Source organism: Rhineura floridana, chromosome 1, assembly GCF_030035675.1.
Source record: "Rhineura floridana isolate rRhiFlo1 chromosome 1, rRhiFlo1.hap2, whole genome shotgun sequence".
Lineage (NCBI taxonomy): Eukaryota > Metazoa > Chordata > Lepidosauria > Squamata > Rhineuridae > Rhineura > Rhineura floridana.
In genome coordinates, this window is record NC_084480.1 from 9,216,642 (window position 1) to 9,242,871 (window position 26,230).

The window sequence follows — 26,230 nt, forward strand, 5'->3', positions numbered from 1 at the left end:
TCTGTGAGAGTTTCATGGCAATTTATGTCATTACACAAATTATACAAATTGCCATTAACTGATGTAATGTACTATAAAGAATTGGAAGCATGAAGAAAAAAATTATTTGAATTTTTCTTCTGCATGTTTGCATTGCTTTATGGCTTCATTTATCAATTCTGTTAATTGAAATTTATATCATTAGGACGCAATGCAGTGGGGTGCCTTTCCCTTCTTTTGTTGCCATCATTTTCTAAATTACCAAATCTTTTTTTTCCCCTCATTGAGCCATAATTTCCTGACCTGTTCCCTGTCTTGGGAGATAAGAATGACGGGTTTCTCTCTCACCTTATCTCTCACCTCAGTCTATGCAATTCACATTTGATTGTGTGCACACCAGTTCAGAAAAATGTGGCTGATTTATCATGAACGAAACTTTCTGCAGGTTGTACCATGGCTGAACACTGACTGAGAGGTCAGAGCATCTGGTGTTGGGCTGTCCCATCCTGGTCTGATCTGTGGTATTATTATTATTATTATTATTATTATTGTTATTATTATTGTTGTTGTTGTTGTTGTTGTTGTTGTTATTATTCACTCTTTTGTCCATTTCTTACTGGAGCACAACCTGAGTGTTTAGGTATAAAGCCAGGAGAATCCATGTGGGCAGGGATTCTGGCCAACTGTTGCAATGAGTACTGGCAGCCAATAGGTTTCTGATTTGAAAGACGAAGTTTTGTCCTGTACAATCCTTCCATGTGATTTGTTGTTATATGCCTTCAAGTTGATTACGACTTATGGCAACTATTTTATGTTCACTGCCCAGAGAGCCATCGCTAGTCGGGCGGTATATAAATCTAATAAATAAATAAAATAAATAAATAAATAAACCCTATGAATCTTTTTTTTTAATGTATTCATAGGGTTTTCATGGTAAGAGGTATTCAGAGGTAGTTTACCATTGCCTTCCTCTAAGGCTACGGCACCTGGTATTCCCAGGAGGCCTCCCATCCAAGCGTCATGGCCCCTTCGGAGGACTCATCAGACGAGGACAACTCGGGAGTAACAGCCACAGACCCAGAAGAGGAAACAGAGGAAACTCCTGAGAATGCAGCTCCTACTCCCACTCATCTGGAGAGCGTCCAAGACACCAAGTACTAACCAGGCCTGACCCTGCTCAGCTTCTGAGATCAGACGAGATCAGCACAGAATCCCAGGGGTTCCTGTCTCTATCCGGTGTAGGGATGGGGGATAACTTCTATTCATTTAGCATCTAAAACTGACTTTTTCAAATGTTCACTTTCCGAAATAATATGAGCACTGAAACACAGACATCCTTCAAAACTTGCACTTGTCTGAATTTTGCAATGTAGTTCTCTAGCTAAGCAATATTTTTTTCAAAAATGAATATATTAAAGGAAAGTGTGCACAAAATGAATATGTTGGTGAAAGTAACATACCAAACTGCATTATATTAGAAGAAATTGCTTGCAAAATGTGTAAATTTCTCAAAACTGCATACAAAATGTATTTGTTAGGAGAAATTTGCACTAAAACGCTGAATAATTTTCATGAGGATTTGTTTTTACAAAAAAATCACAAATTGCTGCAGAAATGTGGAGAACCAAATTTAAGATTAGGAAACTGGGAAACTGAGAGAACTGAAGCTGACAGATCATTCTATTCCTAATCCAGTGCTGCCATTGCACCCACACAACAGACTTCTGCTTGCACAATGGAACCTGCTGCTCCTCTTCTTTCCCATGCACCCCCCAACACACACCCTTAAAATCTGGTCCAGTGTGTTGAGGGACCCTCTGGGGTAGATTTGGGGGATGCATAGGGAGAGAAAGAGGAAGTCTTGTTCTGTGAGCAGAACACTGCTTACGCCACATTGACAACTAACCTATGGATCTAGCCTAATTATTACAGAGTGACCAGAATCCAATGAGAGAGTTTCTAGTTACATCAAAACAACCAACCTGGATGGGTTTCAAGGGTTTTGGGATATTTAGCAGAGAAAAGATTTGGGCTATTTTTCCCTCTGTGATTTTCTAGGTGGAGGCCTGAGGTGGGTAAATACTTGACAATTGGTTCTTTTAATTGCATGGCTTTTCCAGTGAACATATAGATCTGACCAAAACTGTTGTGTTCTTTCCCAGACACATCATAAGAACTGGACTTATTTATTTTATTTAATTATTTATTAAACTTATATACCGCCCCATAGCCAAAGCTCTCTGGGCGGTGCACAAGACTCGGCTCCACCAATGGAATTGTTCTGGAATCATCCCTGTTGACCCAGAGTTTACCACTACCAGATCCCATTGTTTTAAATTATTATTTCAAAGGTTGCCATCCACTGAAGTCAATAGGACTCTGGGAGGACAGAGACACTCTCTGGAATCAATATTGTGGATGAAATGCAAAAGAAACACCTTATGCATTGTCCCAGATCCAGAAAATATTAATGCATTGCAGGAAAGAAAGAAAGAAAGAAAGAGAGAGAGAGAGAGAGAGAGAGAGAGAGAGAGAGAGAAATTAAGAGTGTACAGATACATTCTATAACTTTAATCATGATTGGTGTAATATCCCGTCCTTCCTTCTAGAAGGAGCCCATTAGCTGGTTCACTACCAATATCACTGTATTCTGTTTACAATATTGGTCATCAACCTGCCCAGGTAAACTCACAAGCAGGGCATTTTCACAATAACAACATTTCATTGGTCATCAGAATCTGGGATTCAGAGGTGGGCTTCCTCTGAAAATAGTGGTTCCATTGAAAATAGTGGTTCCATTTAACTTTCATGCCAATTAGCTGGATAAAACTATCCTCCACGCATTTTATTAGCAACATAAGACGTTGCCTTATACTGAGCCAGACCATTGTTGGGAGTGCCTGTGGAGATAACCCAGCACTGCTGTTTGCATTTTGAGACTTCCTTAAGAGACTGACAGTCTCCTGGAGGATAGTCGCTTCTATGGGTTTTCTGATCTTTTCTGTTAGCTTACGGCACCAGGAGAGAAACATATGGCTCCAGGTTCAACAGCTGCTCTCTTCACCCCACATTAATGCTGCAGTTTGTGAGGTATTAATGTGGAATGAGAAAAAATGCATTTAATTTAGAACTGATGAGAGGGGAGGGTTGGAAATGGAAAGAAGGATTGCTGCAGGGCTGGCTTGTCAAACAGGTGGATGGGCAGGCTTCAGAGAGGGAGCAATGTCCCTAATGTCGTCGGAAGATCTTTCGTGTTGGAAGGCCTGCACCAAAGCTAGGAATCTTGTTAAATTTGAGTTTTATTGGAAAAAATATCCCTCTATAGAATGGGTTTCATTCTCCACTCCTTTTGCAGCATGGGTGGAGAACACCTGTCTTAGGGGCCAAATGCACCCCTCCAGGACTCTCAGTCCCTTCTGATTCTCCCCAATTCTCCTTCTCCTCTTCTGCCACATCCCTTTTCCACAGGCCACACTTCTCACCATTGTTCAGGGGTTTAGTCATCTGGGGTCTTGGTGGTTCTTAGACCTCTTGCTTTTTTGGGAACAGGGTCCCAGCGGGGTCCCTATGACTCCAGCATCTTATGAGCCAATCAGCATGAAAGGGGAGTGTGTTAGCCACTGAGAATAATCTTATAACATGCTTCCTTGTCCTTTCCTACTGATTGGAGCCAAACAGAGTGAAAGGAGGTGAGTCAGCCACTGAGAAGACTCTTCTCAGTAGCTAACATGTCAATGCGCATTGCTTGCCTGGATGGAAGACAGAGAGGGGTGTGCGAGTGTGTGTAGAAACTACACTACTGTACAAACTAACCTACAGATATTCACATTCAGTGCTTCTCCCATTTTTGCCTCTGGACTTACCCACCAATGGCATGGCCCTTGAAAGATGCCCCAAAGGGAATATGACTACAGGCAACACATGTGGACATAGCAAGCTGCCTGATACTGACTCAGATATTTGGTTTACATAGCCTAGAATTTCCAACTTTGATTGGCAGAGGCCCTTCAGAGCAGAGGGCTTTTCTAGGGCTGAGCAAAATTGCCCTTCCAAAGTTCTCCCTGTGTGTCATAAATGGAGAGTAAAATAATTTTTTAGCAGGGAAGGTAGAATCCCTGTTTTTCTTTTCTTTTCATTTTGGTCTGAAAATTCTCTTCTGGGACATTTTGGCTCACTCACTGTTGAATGAAAGCTCTGGATCAGTGTCTAAATGCCATGGTGGACTGGATGAGAACCAGTAAATTGTGCTTGAATCCCAGGAAGACAGAGGTTCTTTGGCTGGGTGGTTCCGGTGCCTGGGAGATAGGTAGGTTACCTGCTCTGGATGTGGTTGCACTACCTCTGAAGGAGCAGGTGCATAGCTTGGGGATACTCCTGGATATATCTCTGTCACAAGAGCCCCAAGTGTCCTCTGTGGTTAGGAGTGCCTTTCAATAGCTTTGTCTGGTTCACCAGCTACAGCTGCTCCTGGACAGGCATGGCCTGACCATTGTAGTCCATTTGTTGGTAACCTCGAGGCTGGATTACTGCAATGCGCTCTATGTGGGGCTGCCCTTGGGTCTGGTTCAGAAGCTCCAGTTGGTGCAGAATGTGGTGGCTAGACTGTTGATGGGGACACATGGCCAACTACAGGTGACACTATTGTTAAAACATCTGTACTGGCTACCCATCTCCTACCAAGTCAGGTTCAAGTTCCTTGTATTAATTTTAAAAGGCCTAAACAACTTAGGGTAACTTAGGAACCAGCTGATCCCTTATATCCCAGCTCGATCACTGAGATCATCTGCCGGAATATTGTTGGTCATCCCTTGGGTTAGCGAGGCTCATTTGACAACAACAAGAATTGAACCTTCAGTGTCATTGGCCCAGCCCTGTGGAATGCTCTGCCAACAGAGATTCAGCAGGTGTCTTCGATTTTAACCTTTAAACATTTGCTGAAAACCTTTCTATGCCACCAGGCTTATGCAGGCAAGCAAAGTATATTTCTTCAGTAGTCAGTTGATTGATCTCTGATTTTAAAATTGTGTATGGTTTTGTTCTGTGTTTGTATATGTTGTAAATCACTTTGATTATTTTTAAATGAACAGCGGTATACAGATTTTTTAAATAAATAAATACGTGTAAACAGCTTTGTGAGGTCCACCTGAAAAGCGGTATATAAATGCCTTAAATAAATAAATAAAACTCTAATGCAGTGATTCCCAACCTCGGGGCCATGATCTCCAGGGGGCTCACGAAGTAATCAGGGGGGCACAAACAGTAAAGAAATGAATTTTTTTTAAAAAAAGTTTTCATTCCCTGGATGTTGTCTGCTCCCCACTGCTGCTGCAAACTTCACCTCCAAATAAGAGGGGAGGGCTTTTGCTGAAGTGGCAAAGCATCTTTCAGATGTGCCGAGGGCAGGTGTCTGCCTGTAAAAGATGCCAAAGGAGGCTGAGAGTGGAGCTACCAGGAAGAGGAGGGGATTACTATCGCTGACTCCCATCTCCTCGCTGCTGATGACGCCCTTGGTCAGAACGAGAGGAGACGGCTTTTCGTGACACAAAAGAATCAAGGCTGCAAGGAAAGGCTGCTTTCCCCCTTTCTTCCTGACAGCCAGCCTGCCTGCCTTTCTTGGCTCCTGCTTCACTGCCATCACCTTTTAAAAATTATTTGTGAGACCACCCAGATCTCGCCTTCGGCCCAGATGGAGCCAATCAGCAGTGAGGACGCTTAGGATTTGCTCAGCCCCCATCTCTAAGGCTAAATGTGTGTGCCAGCATCCCCCCTTTCTTCCACCTACATTCCACCTCCCAATCTCTCTCTCCAAGATGCTGCAGCTGTTGAGAGCGCCCCCCTCCCATGCGCCCGAATGCATGCATGCCTGCAGATGTTTGGAGGAGAGGCAGGTGTGTCTGTGTGTGCGCATGCGCTGATCTGTCTTCTGCTCCACTCTCATTCCTCAATTGCATGCTAACCAAGTCATCAGTCCTGATGATCATCCCAAGGCCTAAAGCATTAACCCCCCCCTCAGTCTATCCACCCTTTTGCCTTCACAATGTAGCATCCCCACCATGACCACATTGCTGGTTATTATTACTATTATTTAAACACTCAACAGGTTGGCTGAGGCTGGGGTCCACATACTGCAGCTGAAATGTATTTATTTATTTAATTATTATTGCATTCATTTCCTACCTTTCCTCCAAGTGGCTCAAGATGTTGCACATGGTTTGCCCCCTTTCCATTTTATCCTTACACCAACCCTGTGAGATAGATCAGGCTGACAGACTGTGTGTAGCCCAAGGTCACCCAGTGGGCTTCATGCCTGGGTGGGGATTTGAACATGGATCTTAGTCCAACACTGTCACCCACTAGTGTTGGGAGACAGGACTGTACATCTTCAGACTGGGAGGGGGGAGAGATACCAATTTTATTGGACCTTTGCATTAAGAAAAGAAATGAACCCCTCTCTGTCTACAAGAAGCTTTTAATAGAAAGGGATATTTGGATATGTGATTTTGCCACGTACCATTTTTTCCCCAATTAACAGAGACTACAATTACAATTAGCATGGGGGGGTTACAAAAATTTTTGAGCTTACAAAGGGGGTCCCATTTTCATAAAGGTTGGGAAGCACTGGTCTAATGTTCAGTTGCTTGATGAAGGAAGCTAAGGAATGAAAGGTGTTGAGCCTAGTCCTTTGCTTCCTTCCTTTAAAATAATTGTAAATACTAGTATTGTTTCTTTTATAAATAACTTCCCATGAGACATCCTGAAGCAATTTACAATACAATACAAACATACACAGAGCAACTGCATGTTTAAAAATGACTAAAACCTTTGCATATATAAAAACAATTATATATACAATTAAACAAGAACACACACACATACAAATACATATGTAAACATCAGTTCAAATCTGGTACAGCTACCAATTGGATATTAAAACCGAATCTACAGTTGCCCCAAAATTCACAGATGACAAAACTGGCAAGTCTATTTTTCTGAATATTCTCCAGGAAAGGACTATAGGAGAATTTCTTTTCAGGAGAAGCCCCACAAAATAAAAACATCCAAAAATTGGTCAGAAACCCATTTCCTAAGATATTTCATCTCTGCGATTAAACCTGGGACTTTCTGCTATTGAGCTATGGGCCTGTCCTCCAGGAAAATAGAAAGCCTTGTAGAATAATCCCTAGGCTGTCACAGAAAAAAGGAGAGGCCAAGGATCCGAAACCTCATCTCCCAATGCCACTTTCTGGTACCTACCAGAGAGGAAGGAATGGAACCACTGCAATACAGTGCCCCCTATGCCTAACCTTTTCAGGCGGTCCAGAAGGATACCGTGGTCAATGGTATCAAAAGCCGCTGAGAGATCCAGGAGGACAAGGAAGGTGCATTCACCCCTATCCAACGCCCTCCTCATATCATCCACCAAGGCGACCAAGGCCGTTTCAGTCCCATGTCCAGGCCTGAAGCCTGATTGAAATGGATCCAGATAATCCGCTTCCTCCAAATGCACTTGCAACTGCTTTGCCACCACCCGCTCAACCGCCTTGCCCAGGAATGACAGATTTGAGACTGGGTGAAAGTTGTTCAGATCTTGAGGATCCAAGGAGGGCTTCTTTAGAATTGGTTTTATTACTGCCTCCTTGAGAGCTGATGGCATTACTCCCTCTTCCAGGGACGTATTTACCACCATCTTGATCCCCTCACCCAGTCTGTCCTTGCAGCTCATGATGAGCCACAACGGGCAAAGGTCCAATAAGCAAGTGGTTGGCTTTAAGGTTGAAAGCACCTTGTCCACTTCATCAGAAGGAAGAAGCTGGAACCGATCCCACACCACCGGAGCACCACTGGCTGCCTCTGGCTCACTCACTGTGTCCACAGCACACGGAATAGCACTCTTAATACAATTGATTTTCTCCGTAAAGTGCTTTGCAAACTCATCACAGGAGGCCTTAGCATGTTCCATCAGTTCCTGGGCAACTGGACCGACCAGGCTCCAGACCACTTGGAACAGCCTCCTGGGACAGCACTCTGCGGACTCAGTAGAGGCAGCATAAAATCCTTTTTTGCTGCCCTCATCGCCACATGGTAGGCTGCCGCAGCCGCTCTAACCCGTGTCTGATCGTCGTCAGAAGGGAATGTTAGCCCTCCCATTTATTAATGATGTGCAGAACCCATTGGAGGAATTCTTCCAATGTCTTGGTGTTCTCCAATTCCAGTTCAGCTTTTCTAGTCCGAAGGCGCATATTTCTACTGAAAATGAAAAACAGCCCGTTTGGTGGGGTGGAGACTTGGCAAATGACCAAAGATATGATTAAAAGACCCAGATGATGTTTCTGTGTATTTTAAAATATTTAGAGTACAGTAGGGCCCTGCTTTCCAGCGTTCTGCTTTCCGGCGTTCCTCTGATGCGGCAGCTTTCAATTAGGGGAAATTCCCCGTTCTAAAGCAGATTTTGCGGTTTTCCGGCATTTTGTGGCATTTTTGCGCGACGCGACCCATTATAGTCAATGGGTTCCGCTTTACAGCAATTTCTGCTTTACGGCGGGGGCCTGGTCCCTAACCTGCCATATAAGTGGGGCCCTACTGTACATTTATAAAACACCTAGCAATAATAATAAATAATAAAATCTCTCCTATCTTTTCGGCCAATTTGAGGACTTTCCTCTTTCAACAAGCCTTTTAAGTTGAGACCTATCCCAGTCTGCGTCTGTGTTAGAATTGCTTTTTAATATGTTTTTTTAAATAATGTTTTAACCCTTTTTTAAAAGATGTTTTAAAAGGTTTTTTTAAAAGGTTTTTAATGTTGTTTTGTTTTAATGTATTTTAAGGTCTGTGTTTATGATGTTTTAAAGTGTTTTTAGTGCATCTGTTTGCCGCCCTGGGCTCCTGCTGGGAGGAAGGGCAGGATATAAATCAAATAACAAATAAATAAATAAACATTGTACATAAAACTATATAAAATAATGATCAAGAATACACAGATAAATTCAGCAAAAATATAAAAATCAGTATACAGAACTAAATTAGTTATGCCTGGATAGGCTTGTTCAAATAAAAGTTTTTAGCAAGGGTCTAAAGCCGTATACTGAGGTTGTCAGCCTGTTAATAGTCTTGAACTTCCACGAACACTTCTTCATTCTTGTCGACGCATCATTTGCTCAAGATTTCATAATCACTGAAGCCTGACACCAACACGAAAGATTTCCTGGTTCTCAATGAGCATGTGGCAGATACCGCAAGAGTATGATGAGGTTCATTATGTTTAACGTAATTTTTGAGCTAGGATTTTCAACTGCTGAGATCACTGTATTTGAGACAAAGCTGCCATTGCTGGCATTGTCATTATTATTATTATTATTATTACTAAAACAACAATGAATCTTTAAAGACTAACACATTTAATATAGCACAATAATGATGATGACATCCACATCCAATGAAGCCGTAATAAATTGGTTTGTTTTTAAGATGCTGCAGGATTCTCTTGTTGATTTTGCTGCAACAGACCAAGACAGTTGTCCATCTGTATTATTATTATTATTATTATTATTATTATTATTATTATTATTATTATTATTATTATTATTATTATTATTACTATTATTTTATTTTTATTTTATTTTTATTGTTATTATTATTATTATTATTACTATTATTTTATTTTTATTTTATTTTTATTGTTATTATTATTATTATTATTATTATTATTATTACTATTATTTTATTTTTATTTTATTTTTATTGTTATTATTATTATTATTATTACTATTATTTTATTTTTATTTTATTGTTATTGTTATTGTTATTATTATTATTATTATTATTATTACTATTATTTTATTTTTATTTTATTTTTATTGTTATTATTATTATTATTATTACTATTATTTTATTTTTATTTTATTTTTATTGTTATTATTATTATTATTATTATTATTATCAGTGACTTAGATGATGGGGTGGAGGGAAGCCTTATGAAGTTTGCGGATGATACGAAACTGGGAGGGATAGCTAACACAATGGAAGACAGGAATAAAATCCAAAGGGACCTGGATAGACTAGAAAATTGGGCTGAAATTAATAAAATGACATTCAATAAAGACAAATGCAGGATTCTGCATTTAGGCCACAAAAACAAAATGCCCGGGTACAGGATGGGAAATACCCGGCTTAGCAGTAGTGCGTGTGAGAAGGACCTTGGAATTGTAGTGGATCGCAAGTTGAACATGACCCAGCAGTGTGATGCTGCGGCAAAAAAGGCAAACGCGGTTTTGGGCTGCATAAACAGAGCTATAGTTTCCAGGTCGAGGGAAGTAATAGTCCCACTATATTCTGCATTGGTCAGGCCTCATCTGGAATACTGCGTTCAGTTCTGGGCGCCTCATTTTAAGAAAGATATAGACAAGTTAGAGCGGGTTCAGAAGAGGGCGACGAGGATGATAGCCGGTATGGAGAACAAGTCTTATGAGGAAAGGTTGAAGGAACTTGGCATGTTCAGTCTGGTGAAGAGAAGGCTGAGGGGTGACATGATTGCACTCTTTAAGTACCTGAAGGGCTGTCACATAGAGGAGGGTACAGATTTGTTCTCTGCTGCCCCAGAGGGTAGGACTAGGTCTAATGGTTTTAAGTTGCAGGAGCGTAAATTCAGATTGGACATTAGAAGGAACTTCTTGACAGTAAGGGCAGTTTGGCAATGGAACCGACTGCCTAGGGAGGTGGTGAGATCCCCTTCGCTGGATGTCTTCAAGCAGAGGCTGGACAGCTATGTGCGGGAGATGCTCTAGCTGTGGATTTCCTGCTGTGAGCAGGGGGTTGGACTCGATGGCCTACAAGGCCCCTTCCAACTCTATGATTCTATGATTCTATGATTCTATAAACTGTCAATAATAATATGTACATGATGGTCAATAGTTACTGAACCTGTATTGTGCAAAAATGCACAGTAATGCAGTGCCAGTATGTGTCATGATGGATAACTGAACGTAAGAAGAGCCCTACCACTGGATCAGGCCAATGGCCCATCTTGTCCAGCATCTTCTTCTCACAGTGGCCAGCCACATGCCCCGATGAGAAGCCCATAAGGAGGAGCTGAGCACAAGAGTCCTCTCCCCTCCTGTGGTTTCCAGTAACTGGTATTCAGAAGCATGCTGCCTCCTGACCTGTGAGTGAAAGGAGAAAGTTTTTTCCCATTCCTAAAACTAGCCAACACCCTATTGAACAACAGATGTTGGGACACAAGAGGATGCCAAAAGGCTTTTATTGGCTTCTTTGACTCAGCATTAACCATCTTGCTGATGGTCTTTCATCCTATTTTGGCAGTTTGCAAACAAAGCAACATCTTCGTCCAAACAAGAGCATCTCAATCAATCTGTACCAAAATAGATCAATGGATTGATCCTTAAGATAGCGAAGTGGCAAAATCAAATGGATTTTCCCCTTTGCTTTTGTTAGTTAATCTTTGAAGCTCTGTTTTTAATTTACTTAGTTTTAACTTCTAAAAGGTGTTCACACAAGTGAAATACTGAACATTCCAGCCAAGCTAAATACTCTTGGGCATTTTTTAAACAACAACCACCCAAGGCTTTTTAATTTCTGTCTGGGTTCTTTTACACACAAAAGCCCAGCTTGAGATATGCTCTGTTGTAGGGCACTTGTTAAGTATCAAATAGAAACAAGGAGGCTTTTGTACTCTATGGAAGTGTGCTTGGTCTTTGAAAGCAGTGACTTATCATTCTCTCTCTTTCTCACTCCTCTCCTCACCTGTGCCTGTGCACTTTTTTATCTGTTCATTTATTTTGAATTCTGCCGCGATTTAAATGGTGCGATATGTGTTTCCGAGAGTAATCTGTATAACCTCAGCAGCTAAAAAGCCTATGGATGGATCTTGCAAGTTAGGTTCATCAGTTCCTTCCTTGGCTGAGACTTGCATAAAATATAATTCCTGTGTTATGCAGGGGCATGTTTGCCTCCCCTCCTCCTCCTCCCCTCCCTGACATAGGGGACTCAGTTGGTTTAGTCCCAAAAGGAGAGGGAGGTCACATGGCCAGTTGGCCAATCAGGAGGGGAAGAGGGAGTAGGGTTTATAAGCCAGCCCCGCCCCCAACTCAGCCTCTTTGCATTTTTGCTATGTTGGCCCTCTCACTATTTCAGTTTGATCTTGGCTAGTTGCCACTTAGGATCTGAGTAGGAATTAGTGGGGGGATTCAACTTTCTTGATCCTTCTTCTTGTGCCTACTCCATACTGAAAAATTCAATTCAGTGGGCTCCGGGTGGCGTGGTGGCGTGCCAGTTGGTGTGGAGTTCAAGCAGGGGAGGAGCTTGGGGGGTAAAGTAGGTATACTGAGGCATTCTGGGGTTAGAGGCATCCTCTAGGGATGCCCCGGTGCTTTATGCCTGGGTGGGCTTGGAGGGTGCCCTTTGTGGCCTGGCTTGCACCTTTGGGTAAACACCAATACAGCAGGGCCCAGAGGCATGATTTGGGTACACACCCAAAGCTCCCCTAGCAAGGAGGGGAGAAAATTTGTCCCCATCCTTGGCTGGGGAGCCACAGCCTATGGATGGTGACATGCCCAGGGGACTGGGAGGGATGTTTCCCCACCAGAGCTAGTTAGAACTTCCAGTGCCCGGACAGTTTTGAATTAGTTGATTTGGACTGCAGGTTCTCAAAAAAAAAGTGTTACATTTAAATGAATATAACATTATTCCAGGCTTTGTGAATGAAGTCTTCTTTGCAGGTGTGGAGGCAAAGAGATTTTCAGAAGATATGACATAAGGCACATAGGAAGCTGCCTTATACAGGGTGAAACTATTGGTCTATCCAGCTCAGTGCTGACGTCTACACTGACTGGCAGTGGCTCTCCATCTCTGCCTGGAGATGTCAGGGACTGAACCTGGGACCTTCTGCATGCAAATTCTAATAAAATTGTTAATGGTATGGAACATGATATGAACATCTTTAAAGACATTGTTACAGCTGATTCACAAGACTCCTGTTTCGGTCATGTGCTAGATTTGGTTCTTCCATAACAGACAGATGTGCCGAAGCATCAGGATTAGCACAGGATAATTTTTCTTCCACTATCCTCTGTAATGAACCAAGATATTAAAATAAAAACACCGTCACCACCACCAGCGATCCAAGCCAAATAAATAAAGTTAATAAGAATAATCTGAGAAGGGAAAAATAATTCCTATTTCCTAGGAGGAGTGGGTTCAGCATCTCAAATCAACCTGAGTGCAAACAGATAGAGATAATCATTTTGGCCAATGATACCCTGTGAGTAGTAGAGGCTGCCTCACCAACCTTACCCTGCCCCCACTTCCCTGCCTTTTCATTTACAACCAGTCCAATTGGTGCAGCAAGCCGACAGCTTCCACCAGTTTAGCCTCAATGTTCTTAGCCTCAGAACTCAGCTTCACATACTGTTGCCCCCCTTGCCTTCTGCCCTACTATTTCCACTGGGCACCTTTGGCACTGTCAGTGATGGTGGCCTTTTTACCCATACCTCTATTAACGAGGACAGCTGTAAATCAAGGATAAACCCAGAAAGTCTCCAGAATCTGCTCTGGAGATGAATTGATGGGCTTCTCATGCTCATTAGTGCTCACTTCTAACAAGGGCGTGGAAAAGTTACTTTTTTGAACTACAGCTCCCATCAGCCCCAGCCAGCATGGCCACTGCTCTAACGTGGTTGTGTGATGGCTATGAGACTGGCCCAGGATCAAGCGGATCCTGGGCCATCTCAGTCAACATGCCTCCCCACCCACAGAATGTCTGTTTGGGGACTACCTTTGGCTCATGTGGGTAGACCTCCTGTTGCCCCATTCAGTGGCCAGTAGGAAGCTGGCAGAGCCAGGACATCTGGGCAGAGAGATACCATCACTCAATTCAGCCCCCTCCTCCAACATGGCATAAGGGGGGAAGAGTTGGATTGCTCTATAAATCCTTGAGATTTACTCCCAGGTAAGTATGCCACCTTAAGCCCATGCTTTACTGTCTTGTGGGACTCAAAGGGGCTTAACAGCGCTTAGCGGTTGCTGGATTTATGTGTAAAATCCCTCCCTTTTTAAAAATCTTTCTAAAACTATCCTATTCCTTAGTCAAAGACTTTTACCCATTCTGGTTTGGCTGGATTATTATGCATCTCTCAGCACTGTGGGGAAAAAAATGAAATGTCCATGCTGATGAAGGGTGGGAAGGATCACATACTTTTCAGCTGACTTAACACTGTGTAAAGCACCGAAAATTATTAATTGAACATCTTGATTATAAATTAGGTGGAAATAATGTTGAAGAAGCATCCCTTAGCCATTGAGGTTTATTATTGGGTCTTTGCACTTTGAAGAGTTGAATTCCATTTTGGCAGCGGTAAATATAGTGATTAGGGGAGAGTGTGAGACTTGTGGGCTGAGGCTCTGAATGTCAGCAAAATGAATCCTGAAGGAGTGGGCTTTTTTCCCCACTGATTTAAAGCGGCAAGTCCTGAAATGTCACCTTTGCTATCTCCAGCAGCCAGCTCTCGGAAGAATCCTGGTGAAGATTTTATTTAATGGGGGAGAATAATTCCCATAATGGCAGGGTGTGCTGTTTGCTTATATGAGTGCCATGCTGAAAATTTATCCTGTGTTTCCATGCCACACACACACACACACCCAAAAAATCCAAAAAACATTTCCCATCAGTGGGTGGGAAATGAAATTGCACTTGAAAAATTAACATAGGAGACAGAAAATGTCAGTGAAATTCTGATAGGTTCAGGGGTTTATTTCTTTTTCATACTTACCTTATTTTTAAGGTGGCCAAGAAATATATGTGAATATATTTTATTTCATTCTACTACAGCTACAACTACTGCTGCTACTACTACCACCACCACTTCTACTGCTGCTACTACTACCACCACCACTACTACTGCTACTACTACTACCACCACCACTACTACTGCTGCTACTACTACCACCACCACTACTACTGCTGCTACTACTACCACCACCACTACTACTGCTACTACTACTACCACCACCACCACTACTACTGCTGCTACTACTACCACCACCACTACTACTGCTACTACTACTACTACCACCACCACTACTACTGCTGCTACTACTACCACCACCACTACTACTGCTGCTACTACTACCACCACCACCACTACTACTGCTGCTACTACTACTACATTTGGATTTCTAACCCACCCTTCACCATGGGGTTCCAGCATGGGTTACAACAAAATTTAAAAAATTAATATTAAAATAAATTAAAACAGATCACAGTCAAGATAATAGGGTGGGTCATAAAACATATATCTCAGCTGTCAAAGGCCCGGGTAAAGAAGTGTGTCTTCTGCATATGAGGACAACCACTTAATGAAATCATCACACTATGCAGCCTTCCCAGGTGCTTGTGCTTCAGTTAAAGCCTAGGGGAAGACATCATGGGGGAATTCCTCCCATGGGGCTTTTTTCAGATCAGGAAGTGTGGGCAGTCAGGGAGACTGCAGAGTTCTTGAGAAATCTTTTACAGGGAAAGGAAAACACACATACCACACTTGGCCACCTCACAGTGACAAGGGTGTGTGGGCAGATGAGGAAGAGTGGGCAGTCGGGGAGGCTGCAGAGTTCTTGAGAAATCTTTCACAAGGAAGAAAAAGACACACTCCACCCTTGGCCACCTTGCAGTGATAAGTCAGGTCCAAAACCCTAGCACGCACAGAAGTTCTAAAGAAATTCTGAAGTGCCCCTGAGAATGATGCAGAAAAATGGAAGCCTCTTTCTCAGAGGAAGAAAACTTTTGAGAAGGCAGGTTTTGGCACAACTCTAGCTTATCTAGCTTATGAGAAAGAGGAAGAGAGAGAGGCCCTAGAAGAAGACAATTGTTGCCAACTTTTTAATGGTCCCTCCTTCTGTGCCTTTTGCAGCAGCTTTGACCCACAGACATTAGCAGGTATAATGCTTATCTCCATGAAAAAGGAAACCTCATAAACTTCTGGTTTTGGCAGACTAAACTGCTGTTAAAGCCACAAGAACAAAATATGAGCCTTTTTATTGGACAGTTTGCAGTCCTAGAGGAGTTACAATGGACTCAGAGCTGTAGGTTATGGGCACAGCCTGTTGCAATTTGATGGGCTACGGGTGGATCCTTGCAGGATCGAGGGTTTACTGGTTTTTCATGCTCACATATTGGTGGCCTTACAGGAAATGGTTTGATTTGCCAGATCAGTAAGTGATGGAAAGAGAAGAGATGTCAGGGCAGAAGTGCAAAACAGCAACAGAGGAGCAACAGAAGAGGCGGAAGGCTTCATTGAAATGCCAGAAATTTAGTTAGCACCATGTGGATCCATATGTGGGTGTCCTGGCTTCCTCTGAACTGGCGAGGGCAAATGAAATTCAGAGGGATCCATTCGCACAATATTATTTCTGGCCTGAGAACATCCTGGACCTCATAAACAAGAGCCAGGCATAAATCAATAGCCCGTGTGTCTTTTTGATTCATGACAATGAAGTGTGTTGTGTAAATCAACCTGAGATCATCAAAGAAAGATGCCGGGGGGCTTTGGGGCTACTGAGATTTATCTCAGAAACTGACTTCAAGTAGAAGCAACTTGGCTGAAATGCCATCTCCCTGGTTTCTACAACATTTCAAACGGAAGAAAGAGAAGTTTTGAACTGACAGCAGGAGCCTTTGGGTGGGGGTGTAAAGGGACTCATAGGTCATTGCCAATGCATGATGACATCCTACAGGGAAGTCTTTTATTTATCAATGAGTTAATTTGGGGGGGGGGATGGCAAGCTGGGAAATAAGTTGGGGGAGGATTCAAAGGCAAATCTTTCCTCATAATACCTTTGATCAGCCCAGTTCTGCAACATTTCACTCAAATGCATCCCAGCTGCAAATACTCTACAGTACTTATTTATTATTTACTTATTATCTATTTATTAAATTTATATTGCAGCCTTCCTCCTAGAAGGAGCCCAGGGTGGCAAACAAAAAGAGGTTTGCAGTATTGTCCAGTATTTGACAGTTGACACAAAGTACTGTTCAGCATTTGATGGCTGACATCTGCGAAAGACTCCCGCCTCAATCCTGGAGAGCCACTGCCAGCCAGTGTAGATATTTTTAAAGCTTTTTTATACAAAATATATTTTTAAGATGTTTTAAAATATATTCTAAAGTTTGTTTTTAAGATATTTTAGAGTGTTTGTAGTATTTTGTTTGCCGCCCTGGGCTCCTTCTGGGAGAGAGGGTGGGCTATAAAGTAAATCAATCAATCAATCAATCAATTTAATAATAATAATAATAATGTAGACAGTACTGAAGTAGCTGCATAAGGCTGCTTCCCATATTCCAAGCCAATGCTGATGTTTGTATTAATTTTCCTCTTTAGCATGTTGTTGAACATCAAAGATAAACCATTCAGATTTTAAGTTTAGGAAGCAAACTTTGATTTCAAATCTAAGTTAAATAAACAAATATATCATGTTTTGAATTCTGAATTTTAAAATGTGAGATTCCAGGGGCTCACTGACATTGGAATAGGCTCCCTAGAGAGCACTTTGCCAAATGTCCTCCTCAGACTTGGAGTTGGCTAAACGACTGATTCTTCCTGAAGTTGGTAGAAAACTTGGAACGACTAAACTAACAAAGTGATGGGGACACCAGACTGACTTTCCAGATGAAACTTCTCCAATTAAGAACTAAATTTATTTACCAGCTTACTGTATTAGCACAATCTAGTCCCACTGGAATCACTTAGTTCCAGGAATTATTGCTGAATACAAAAGCTTGTATAATCCATCATGAGTCAGAATTGTATATCAAACCGCCTAATTAAAGTTCTTCCCTTAAAATACAATTACATTTGCAGCTCAATTCAAAGAATTGGGCTATGGTGGCAAAACAGAGAAATGCTTGTGTGTTGCAGTAGCACATTCATTTACCAGAAAGTAATCCACTGTGTGATAGGGATGAATAGAATGGCCTTGATCCAGTTTGTGTTCCTTTTATAGGTCTTGACTGGAAATCCATTCCATCCCATTTCTATGCTTCCCTCTCTTTTTTTGGGGTGGGGGTGGGGAGTGGAGGATTTGGAAAAAAAATCCTAAGAAATCTGAATGATTTTAGATAAATGTAAATTTTAAAAAATATCCTCATATTTTTCAGTGCTTACAACACACCAGATGATGGAACAGAGGTGAACCTGGAGCTTTGCTGGCAAATGAACGAGAAGAAATCTATCCAGATCCTGACCTGGCATTGGGATGACCTACTACCATAGAGAACACTGCTATTGATACAGATACGCATGTGGAGCTTTCTGCAAGGGTAGCAGTCATAAGTGCGGCCTGTGAGGTGGAGAGCAATCTCCACACTATATTAACACCTCCAAAGGGCTGTCAAAGGGTGGTAGGATTGTTCAGTTCCTCATTTTTGCCAGTCTTAACTCATTCCTCCACATTTCTGTAGAAATTTTCATTTTTTTAAAAAAGTCATCGAAATTCTTCAGCATCTTAGAGTGTGTGTTTTTTTTAGCTGAGAAATGCATCACAACAATTGGAAACGTTTGGTGAAGAACCTCACAATTGTTTTGGAGATAGGGTTTAAGTTTAGGTTTAGGTGTACTAATTCATATATCTATTCCCTCTACAAAGGCCCCAAGGGACATTATGGGAAAGGCAGATCAGGACTGATCAAGCTCATGTCAGAATTCACAAAGATGGAATTCCTCAAGCACTGCAGGCCTCCTTTACCAGTGTGCAGGTGGTTCACAGGGGCAGTACCTTTAAATATCCCAGTCCCCAACTCTTTAAGGGTTCAAAACAGCCTTCCCCAACCTGGTGCCCTCCATATGTTGTTGGGCCACAACGCCCATCAACCATCCCAGTTGGCCAGGGGCTGATGGGAATTATAGTACAAAATATATGTTAAGCGCTGGTTGCAGAAGTCTGTTTACAAACTGGTAAACACATTAAGAGCCATAGAAGTTGGTAGAATGTAGGAGGCAAACAAATGACTTCCAATTAGTAGTGCATCAAATGGAACTTCTCAGCATTTTTCAAATGCAACCCCACATAAAGCATGCTATAATAGCCTAATTTCTCCATTGCATCTAGTCATCGTACCTGTTACCTTGCTCTTGCCAGCATCTATAGGATAACCAGGAGGCTAGATATAGGGAAGGATACACAGCCAAAGTTAACATTAACTTTTCCATCAGTGCATTTGATGCAATCCTGGCAAAATGCATTTGCATTCTCATAACAATATGTTTGGTTTTCAGTAAGGGTATACCCTGAAAAAGATTTGGTTTGAATGCTGATTCAGTGTTTCAAAAATCAGCCCATCCAGTCCAAGGCACAGGGTCCATTTTAGTCTGCTTTGTTTTCCCCACTAATTTACTACTGAGATTTTTTTTTTTTTTAAAGCACCACTATAAATCTTTTTGACAGAAGTAGATGAAATCTGAAGACATACTAGTCCTGCTGAAGTGGACAAAGTCTGCCAAATTGCAAGCAAATAGTTCCAGGATCTTTAATGCTGAGAACATCCACCCTGTGGAGGTGCCCCCCACCATGTGGCCCCCACCCTGTGGAACTCCTTAGGATGGGTAAAATTTGCAGGCAAGATTTTCTCTTCAGAAAGCATTATTCTTGTCAAATTTCAGAAGAACAGCTTCAGTGGATTTTTCCCACAAGCACAGCTGTTAGTTTTAGGGTGTTTGAAAAAGGATATCACTGGATCTTCGTTTGATTTTTCAGGCAATTGGTCTGAAAACTTAAGGCATGAGAGAGGTACCTCTGGGTAAGAAACCTTTGAAAGTACAGACAAATAGGACCAGGGGCTTTTGTGCCACATACATTTAAATTTGATTTGGGGATGGAAAGGACTAAAAGGGGTTAGTTTTCTGGATAAAATCATTCCCTCTGATTACAAGTGTGACCTGTCAGTCACAGCAGAGCTCTCTTTCCAAATTCTCCTTACTCTGATGCTGGTTCTCTCTTCTCCTATCAGCCCACCTTTGCAATATGGTAAGCTCGTTAAAGGCTTCCTTTCACTTTCAGCATACCCTCATCTGCAGCATTTATTTGTTTTTGTTTTTTTTTTCAATAATTTTTATTCAGATTTTCATAAAACATACAAGACGAAATCATAAAACATTCAAAGACAAAAAACAAAATCAAAAATAGTTAAACAAAAAGAAAAAAAAAAAAAACAAAAAAAAAATAAAGAGTAAAATATTGACTTCCCATTTGTCAAAGATCAAATCAGTTATAAGTCTATAATATATAACAATCCTGTCTCTTAAGTCATATTATAAAATCACTTTCCTCCAGTAGTTATCTTACTTAATCATCAAATCTCATAAACATTACTTTATTCTTTCCACAAAAAGTCAAAGAGAGGTTTCAATTCTTTAAGAAATATATCTATCAATTTTTTTTTCCAGATAAGCATATCGATTAATCCATCTCATTACTAATTATGATAATCTTATTGTCATAACCATAGTCAAAATAAACATTTCAATTAATCCATCACATCAGAATCTGTTAGGTTCAGTAATTTCAGTAGCCATTGTTCTATTATCCCTATTAGTTCCATTTTCCATCTTCCATCTTCAGTAGTCTTGTTAAGTCCAGTAATTTCAGTATCCAATCTTCCATTATCAGTATTCCATAATAATCTTGCTGTCAAAGCCATAGTCATATAGTAAGAGTCTGATGGGAATTACCTCTATCCCAAATATTTTCTTGCCATCCATTCTGAATAGGTTGCTGAAATACTGCTGTAAAATCATATCTCTGTTCTTTTTTTCAAAATACACTGGGTCATCTCTTGAAAGTTTTTCCATTGTCACATGGCTGCAGTTAATTCCATAGATTTTCTCTATATTGGGCTCCATCACATCATTCCAGTCCAGAAGATTATCCATGCCATTGATAACTTTATCTCTAGAATCTTCATTAATTTCTTCAGAGATAACATTGAGTTCCAAACAATAGATTTTATTTCTAAAGTCCATAGACTCCAAATCTTGTTCCTGTTCCACGTTTGTTCCAATCTCCGGGATCTCCTCTCTCACAGGGACCCCTGTTCCAGTCTCCAGGGTCTCCTCTCTCACAGGGACCCCTGTTCCAGTCTCCAGGGTCTCCTCTCTCACAAGGACCCCTATGTCTTTAATCTCCTGTGTCTCCAAACAATAGATTTTGTTTCTAAAGTCCATAGACTCCAAATCTTTTTCCTGTTCCACGTTTGTTCCAATCTCCGGGGTCTCCTCTCTCACAGGGACCCCTTCCAGGGTCACCTCTCTCACAGGGACCCCTATATCTTTAATCTCCTGCTTCATTTTACTCAATTCAATTTTCAGCTCCTTACAACCCTGTCGCAGGTTTTGTTTCGTTATCTCAATCTCATCCATTATTTTCTGAAACATAGTTATTTCCAGATTCTCAGCCACTTTCTTAATTGCCATTTTAAAAGAAAAATATAGGAAAACCACTTCTTATTTCAGCAACAATTGGGTTAATACTCCAAACTTGGTGACATCACAGTATAAACAGAGCAGACAGCCTTATCTCTCCATGCTTAAGTAAACAAAATGCAGTTCCCAGGATCGAAACAATTAATGGCGGTCGTCAGGAAACAGATTCGTCAAAATAAAATAGACCAAAAAGAGAGTAGTCTCAGACAATATAATATTCTTCAAAATAAAAATCTGGAATAGAAATCCCTCTTCTGTGTATATCTTTAGAATGCAAATCCAGGACAGCTTTTTGCAACAAAAACAGAGATAAGCTATTAATTAGTGAGTAGCAGAGAGAAGTTATGGCTCCCCAGTGAGATGTCAAAAACCGATCAATCTGGCAAATCTCTTTTAAACAGCAACAATTTAAGTCAAGTAAAAGAAAAATATAGAAAGAAGGGTGCTTGCCTGTTAGTGCGTTCTCTCTTAGAAGATAAGATGAACGTTCGCTTTATCAGATAGAGCTTGTTGTTGAAAATCCGTCCCACCTTCGTCGGCTGGACCTCGTCCCATAAATTAATGAGATCTGGTCGTCCCAACAAAAATAGGCTTTGAGGTTAATCTCTTCGTTTCTCCCTACCCGGGAGAAGTTTAATCAGTCAAAAAAAAAAAAAAATCTGACTGATATATCTGAATAAGCTTCTTTTGAGGCAGGAGCCCGTCTCAAAAGCAGGCACAGGCTAAGTCACCCTTCCCGGAAGTCCTGCAGCATTTATTTGTTAATGTCTGGATTAGTGAGGCACCATGAAGTGTTTCAGGAATCCTCGCTTTGACTTATGCCACCTATAGAGATCCTGCTTCACCTCTGACAAGCCAAAAATCCTTCTGAGGCACTCCACTTCACTGGATCTGATGCACACCCCTTTAAATGAGACAGTTCACAAGCACATTGGCTACCTCTTAATTTCTTCACATAGTGACCCACGGTTGAATGTGTGAACTGGCTGCATTGGGGGGTCATGGTGTTTAAGGTGCTGCAAAAGTTCTGTCCATGGTGTTTCATCTGTGCCGATGTCAACTCTGCATTATTTTGCCAGCTCATCTAGTAAAACTGCATTTAATTTTAAAAAAAGCCATGTTGGGATCTGAAAACTCTGTGGCATTTAGAACCCACCCAACAAATATATTTTCCTAGGAATCTTGTGACTTGGATCCACCAGGATCCATCCATGGTCCACCAAGTGTGCCCCTGATCCTCCAGGATTTATCCTGACCCTGACCATGCCTTGCTTCAGCTTCCACCTATTAGGCAAGCATTGTTCAAGAAGTGGCAACTATTTGCACAGATATAAATCATCACTTGGTATGGCAGTCATCTAGAGATGAATGCACATAGGGTTATCAACCATTAGAAGCAATCTTTTTGTCCTATAATGGGACACAAAAGAAATACCAAGTCTTTCAGCTTAACTGAGTTGCAGATCCAGCTGTGTGGCATTTCCTATAAAAGCTGTCAAACGCCTTCTCAAAATTAGACATGTGTGCTCAATGCCTTCGCTGCATTTTGGCTCTTAACAGCTGCCATGTCCAATTCCACTGTGCCTCCAGTTTGCAAAGCACTCTGGGCTCTTTTGGAATGAAAGGCACGATCAAATTGAAAGACACTATTATCCCATTACCCAGAGTGGCCTTCCATACAAAAGCCCAACCTCTTTTCCAGCAAAAGCCAGACAAATAATGGAAACTGCAGCAATAGCTTTCAAAGCTCTGTGACTTTGTTTATAGCTTTTTTAGAGGTCAGGATGGATCCAGTTGAACCCAAGAAGGATGAACTTCCATCAAGAGAACAGCAGACATTAGTGCTTTATTTATGCATGTGTGCATTTATTTATTTATTTAAGCTTCAACCCCTTTGGCAAGGGGCTGGCTGGGAAAATCTGTTGCCATGAATGCTATCCAAAAACAGTGAGTTGCTGTAGCAAGGCATACGATAACTTCTGCTGCCCTGGGATATGTTAATTTGAGCCATCCGGGGAGATGCCAACTCACTGCCAGGATAATGGGGCATTCCAAATGCCAATCAAGGTCCTTTTCTGACTGCCTTAGGGCATTTTGGGGAAAGAGAGCAGCTTTAATGGGACTGTATGGGGCCAGGGCTCGCTGTCTCCATTAAACAGAGCAAATAACCTTTGAGTGAAAGGGGGTGAGGGCAATTTTCTCTGATTTCCCCAGTTAATTTTGTCTGCTATTATGAACTTCCTGATACCTCTCCCCCCACCCCAACCACCATCCTGCTGACACAACAGAGGCTTCTTTTGAAAGCACAATCACATCAAAACAGAAACATGAAAAATAAAAAGGGGGGGAGAGATGAGGAGTGAAATATATGATTCCACGAAGCACAGACAAAACACTTTCGAAATGTATGCATGTGGTGTTAGAATATGTGCTGGATGTACAGAATGGGAATGTGTCATTTTATTTTATTTGCTTATTTCTGTACAAACTGATGAGTTGCCTTTCTAAATGAATAGTCAAAGTGACGGTGGGGAAATAAGAACAGCTGAAAACCATAACAAGGCAAATCAAAGACAAAAAATGGATGAATGATCAAAACACAAAATGGCCTAGAGGTGTGCAAACATTAAAGAAAGCAACAGCAACAGCAGCAGCCACGAACCAGTTCTCAGATAAGAGCCCTGTTTGGATCTGACTCCGTGCCTTGGCTAATTTGATGGAATGCATCGCAGGGCAACATTGACTGAAATACAATGGACTTGGGGCAGAATTGGAACGGGTGCTTGATATGAGGCTTCTACTGAAAGCAGTAGCCTTGTGTCAAGTGTTCCCCTCTGTGTAACACTGATAGCTTCATTTGATTCCATTTATGAATCGCTTCCCGTAAAACCTCACACAGCTACAATTCTCAGAGTTCTCTGGGAAGAGGGATCAGCTGTTAAACCACTCTGGGAACTGTAGCTCTGTGAGGGGAATAGAAGTCTTCTGACAACTCTCAGCATCCTTTAGAAGCTACACTTTCCAGGATTCTTTGGGGGAAGCCATGACTGTTTAAAGAGGGATAATGCTACTTTAAATATATAGTGCAGACAGGGCCTTAGTCTTGCCCTGCCTCCTCTCCTCCTCCCCACTCCTTCTTGTCTCTTTCACCCTGAAATTTACACTTGAAGCTTTTGGGCGCAGGGGCCTAACTTTTTGCATGTTATAAAGCACCACACACATTGATGGGACCATAGAGGTAAAAGATAATAATGGACCATTAATGTATACAGGGGGCTGTGGCACATTCTCCGCAACTGTCTAGGCTTTCACCTTAATAATCCATAACAACCCCCTGGCATGGTCAGTGGTTGCAAGGAAAAGCCACCATGAGAGACCAGAGCAGCTCTTCCTGCTGAATTAATCACCTTTTCCAAGGAGAAGCAGGCCAGTGGGGAGAGGGCTCTGCTAAAGTATTATTCAAGGCTGGATGAAAGTGCACAGCTTGCAGTAGTCATTTGTTTCCATTTTTATTTTGTTCCATAAATGTGAATAATTTGCTTGGTAGAACAAACAAAGTCCCCCCCTTTGTTTTGTCTGAAACCCAATTAGCTTAGAAATAGATCCTGGCTCCCAAAGGAGGTTGCCTGGGGTCAGATATGGGCTGGGCTACATTTAGTGGAGTGATCATGAAACAAAAATGCATATCCCTTCACATTTTTGTGTCTCCAATTTATTATACTCTGTCATTATGAGAACAGAGAAAATCATAATTTAAGCTCCCTGGTGCATCCCAGTGGCAAAATTTGTGGAAAGAACCTTACTACAGACACTAATTTGTTTGGCCAGCAAATTTCTCTGCCTTACATTTCATTCACTGAGCAAAGCACAAAGAAACTTTGCTTTCTGTGGTATCTTTCAAGAAAAAGCTCTTTTGAGAAGACTCTGAAAAGCAAATAAACATAACCAGAAACTACAAGAGGCAGGGGTGCAAAATCTGAGCACCCAGTACCTATGACTCTCTAAAAATGGGTTCTGGTACCTAAAGGTCAAGGCACTGAAAAGAGCAGGAAGTAGGCTTCATCTTCTGCCATGTGTGGTACCTGGCTGCCATCTCCTCTTATGTTCTGAGGGTTATCTCTGCAGCAAAACCTACTCAGGGTGGATAGACCCATTGAAGTTAAGAAACATGACTACGGAGCAGTCCTGAGTCATGGAGGCCAGTGTAATTTAAGACAGTTTAAAGTATGCCAGATCCAACCCAATTCAGAGTCAGGCTACTGCTGGCTGAGCTTGCCCAAACCTGTCCGAGGGAAAATAAGTATGTAAAATAGAGTTTGACTTACACCTGAGTAGGATTGGGTGAGAATTTCAATTTAGTTCGCATGTGAAGCAGAATTTATCAAATTCACAATTTCCAAAACGATATGGGAACTGAAACACAGCCATCCTTTGAAATTCACATTTAGAATTTTAGGATGCAGTTCACCAACTAAACAACAGTAACAAAAAAAAGCATATTTTAGGGGAAAGTTTGCATAAAAATAAATACATGGGTGAAAATAACATGCGAAAAGGCATGAAATGATGAGAAATGGCTTGCAAAAATGTGAACCTTTGTCAAAACTGCCCACAAAAATGTGTTTATTGGGAGAAATCTGCACTAAAGTGGTGGAGAATTTGCATGAGGATTTTTTTTAAAAAAAATTGCAGATTGCTGTAGAAATGTAGAGAACTGAATTTAACATTGAAAAAATGAGAAACTGAGAGAACCGAAACAGACAGATCTTTCC